The sequence below is a fragment of the Elephas maximus genome, chromosome 17 (assembly GCF_024166365.1).
Source record: "Elephas maximus indicus isolate mEleMax1 chromosome 17, mEleMax1 primary haplotype, whole genome shotgun sequence".
Taxonomy (NCBI): Eukaryota; Metazoa; Chordata; class Mammalia; order Proboscidea; family Elephantidae; genus Elephas; species Elephas maximus.
The window spans coordinates 18,829,386-18,833,947 of record NC_064835.1 but is presented as its reverse complement, the minus strand read 5'-3'; the positions used below and the strand labels follow the sequence as shown (position 1 = coordinate 18,833,947).

The 4,562-nt window shown below is 36.3% G+C and overlaps 1 pseudogene; it reads left to right on the top strand.

Moving 5' to 3' along the window:
• Positions 1 to 3,161: 3,161 nt before the first annotated feature.
• Positions 3,162 to 4,095, top strand: LOC126061029 (putative olfactory receptor 8G3; annotated as a pseudogene).
• The last annotated feature ends 467 nt before the right edge of the window (positions 4,096 to 4,562 follow it).

Below are 4,562 nucleotides of genomic sequence, written 5' to 3'. Positions count from 1 at the left end.
GAAAGCTTAAAAAAAAAAATTAAATAGCTTAGCATGAAGCCCACTGGAGCTCTAACAATATATGTTACATCTTCGTTTGAAATCTATGATGAAACAAGAGCAATAAATTACACTTATGTGAGAATGTTAAATATTTGAGAGCCAATGGGGAAAAGTGAAAACTCTAATTGTTTCTTTTCCCAAGAGTTGATACCTGTGAGATATGAACCTTGTGGGAGGTCATTATGACAGTTTGTTTATAATCAGACCCTTAGTATCTATACTGACAGTATAAATAATTCCTGTCATATCAATCAACAAATACAGAGTTAGATGGCCTTGGGCATCAGCATCATAAGAGATCAAGACCAATGACTCAGAATAAATGTCAAGGGAGACTTTTAGGTCATGCCTCATTCAACATCAAAGAGTATTGCAAGGTTAGTATTCAGAACTACCCACCTTCGTCATTAGGATCATTTTCTCCTCCAGAGCTGTGGAGGAGAAAAGTGAACAGCACTGAATTCTTTAGGAAGTGTGCAATAGTTGCCTGGAAATGAAAGAATAAATTTATAATAAAAGTAATTTGTTCTTCCAGTTCATATAATATTTAAATTTGTTCTTAAATGATACAAATCTCTGAATGACATGAAATTTGGTCTGAACTGTATTTATAGACCATGGAGAATATTGATGACTTTTAAGAGTTTAATATTCAGTAAAGTAATTGTGAATCTCTGCATTATTATGTGTATTAACGTATAAAGGATGGACAGGAAATATATGCTAAGAAAATAAATTATGGCCATCATTATGAAAATGAAAATATTGGGCAAATGAAAGATATTTTAGAGAGAAACTCAATAGATGGTGATTAAAACAACACTAATATTTATGAATTCTTGCCAACAGCCAATAACTGTACTAAACATCTTCCAGGTGTTCTTTTATTTAATTTTCACATCACTTTTTTTACCAAGAGAAAGATATTAACATCTCTGTTTTTTTTTTAAGAGGCTTGGAGACTGAAAGTAGTTTGCCCAAGGTCATACAGCAAATATGTGATTGAGCTGAGATTTGAATACAAGACTGTCTAACAATATCAGTGCTTATTAAATCATAAAATTATGAAATGCTGGAATTGAAAGAGGTACTGAAAATGATATATTCAATGCTCCAACCAGTGCTTTTGTCCTGGAACAATATATATGCTTAGTGGTTATTCAGGCTACACTTGAACAGGTCTAATTGTGAGTACTCCTGCACATTAAGGCAGCTGATTTCATTTCTGGATATGTCTGAGTGCTAAAATATTCTTATCTTTTGTAAAACAAAGTATGTCTCTCCATGGTCTCCAGCAGTTAGTTTTACCTCAGTCTCTTGGAGACATAAAAAAAATTCCAAAAAACCCACTGTTGTCAAGTTGATTCTGACTGCTAGTAACCCTATAGAACAGAGTAGAACTGCCCATAGGTTTTCCAAGGTTGTAATCTGTGCAGAGCAAACTGCCACATCTTTCTCCCATGAAGTGGCTCGTGGGTTCAAACCACAAACCTTTCGGTTAGCAGTGGAGCTCTTAACTACTGTGCCACCAAAAAAATCAAATGAAACTCACTGCCATCATACTTGATGGCAGTGAGTTTCATTTGATTTTTTTGGTGGCACAGTAGTTAATCTCTGAAGTATTAATCTCTTCTGATGAATTCATATCAATTCCTATTCATATCAACCCTATAGGACATAGTAGAACTGCCCCATAGGGTTTCCAGGGAACAGCTGGTGGATTTGAAGCACACACCTATTGGTTAGCAGGTGAGCTCTTAACCACTGTCCCACCAGGGCTCCTTTAAAAAGAGTTCAACACCTCTTAAATATGCAACATTTTGAACATTTGAAGATAACTATCAAATGCTACTTTTATTTTTGTTTTGTTTTGTTTTGCTAGTTATATACCCCCAGTTCTTCCAGCTATTCTTCAAAACAGAGGTTTCTAAATATTTTTCTTGAAATCAGCCAGTTTCTCTATATTCCGTGTATTATATCCCAGGTGAACACAACAATTGAGTTTTTACTTGAGTCTTAGTTAAGACCATCAATTTCTGTTTTCTAGAATCTGTTTTTTTTTTTTAGTGTAGACTAAAGATATGTGTCTTTGTAAAGATCTACATCACACTGTTGACTAGTATTGACTTAGAATGAAATCCATAAGTGCGTGTTGCAAATGCTGTACTGATTCACATCTCAACTCTTAACATCTCTAGCAAACACACATAGAATATATGATTATAAAAACTGATGAGCATAGAAGACATATGTTGGTCTTCCAAAGTCCTTCAGATGTTTTAGTAATATGCATAGTCTTCTGATCTCTGCTACCTCAGCCACGAAGTCAAAATAAAGTAGTAGACCAATCATAGCCACTGCTCCCCACGCCACAGTGGTGGAATACATGACTGAAATCTATGTCATTGTATTTACTCCCTTGGGATCGTTCAATTAGAAACTGTAGAAGACAATGCTTCATTCTTGGTGAAGCTGTTGAGATATAAGTGTGAGATCAGCTGGCAGTATGTCTCTGCATTGTAGTCTGTGTGAATGAAGCTGGGACAAAGAGCCACAAAGTCTCAAGATGAAAAGGTCTTTGTAGCTTTCCAGTCCTTCAGCTATTTTGAGTTAGGACTCTAGTAAGAAAATAACTCAGACTAGTATTAGTAATTTTCACAGATTTATGAACCCTATCTATATTAATTATAAAACATGTTCACTGCTTTCCTTATTCTGAAAAACATAAATATTAGCCTTTTAATATGTATGACATTAAGGTATATGTACTGAATGTGGGACCAAAAAAATAAAAAAAAATCTTGAGAAGAAACCATTTCTTCTGACTGATCAAAAAAATCTAAAAATTTGTGTTTTTCTCTTAAAAATGTATAAAATAATTTATAAGTTCCTTGAAGTCTTTAGTTTCTCCTGTGGTCAATCTTAATCATTGAATTTTCCAGAGTCACAGGAGAGGCTCAAGAGATCTCTGAAGTATTAATCTCTTCTGATGAGGGAGAAAATAAGGATCTCCACAGAATCTTTCTCCCCTCTACACACATACACACATGTGTATACACTCACACACACACACGCAAACAGCGAAATTATTTTCTCTTTTTTAGAAACTACTGAGAGTAATGGACCATAGAAATCATTCCTCAGTAATTGAGTTCATCCTCTGGGCTAACAGAACTTCCTGAACTCCAGCTGCCCCTCTTCTTCCTCTTCCTAAGAATCTATGTGGTCACAGTAGTTGGGAATCTGGGCATGATCATGCTGATTGGACTCAGTTCTCACCTGCACACCCCCATGTACTGTTTCCTCAGCAGTTTGTCCTTCATTGATCTCTGCCAGTCCACTGTCATTACCCCCAATTTGCTGTTAAACTTTGTAGCAGAAAAGTACTTTATCTCCTACCCTGAATGTGTGACTTAGCTCTATTTCTTTCTTGTTTTTGCTATTGCAGAGTGTCACATGCTGGCTGCGATGGCATATGACCACTATGTTGCCATCTGTAATCCCTTGCTTTATAATGTTATCATGTCTTATCACATCTGCTTCTGGGTCACAGCAGGAATGTATATTTTGGGGACAACTGGGTCTACAATTCATACAGGCTTTATGTTGAAACTATTTTTCTGCAAGACCAATGTGGTTAACCATTATTTCTGTGATCTCTTTCCACTCCTGGAGCTAACCTGCTCCAGCATCTATATCAATGAATTATTGGTTCTGTGTCTGAGTGCATTTAATATATTGACTCCTGCCTTAACCATCCTTGCCTCCTACATCTTCATCATTAACAGCATTCTCCATATTCGCTCCACTGAGGCCAGGCCCAAAGCCTTCAGTACATGCAGCTCCCACATCTTGGCTGTTACAATCTTCTATGGTTCTGCAGCATCCATGTACTTGCAGCCATCAAATGTCAGCTCCATGGACCAAGGCAAAGTGTCTTCTGTTTTCTATACTATTGTCTTGCCCATGCTGAACCCCATGATCTACAGTCCGAGGAATAAGGATGTCAAATTTGCCCTCAAGAAAATTCTAGAAAGTAGAGAATACTCATGAATAGAATCAATACTATCATGTCCTGTCAGAAACAGGTCTTTGGTTTGCTGATATATATAACTTGTTCAGTTAATTCCTGAAGTGCACGGGTTCATTGACACCTCTTTCCCCCTTATACTACATGTCCAAAACTTCCCTTCAGACCACCTCTTCCTTAAAGCCTATGTTACAATGACTGTAACAGAGAGAAATATGGAGAATAAAATCAAAGGCTGTTTAGAATTACAGGAACTATAGTTTTATTTTTTAATATTAGTACAGCCAACCCTCCCCCAAAAAAGTATGATGAGAGTAACGCATATTACTGAGATATTATAAATCATCAAACCCTGTAGCAAACACCTTAAGTGCATCACTTTATTTAATATTTATGGTATTCCCCCAGGGCAAATACTAGTAGTATTCCCCTCTCAAAGGTGAAGAAATTGAATCTTAGAGTATTTGCAACACCTATCCTGAGTCTCAAA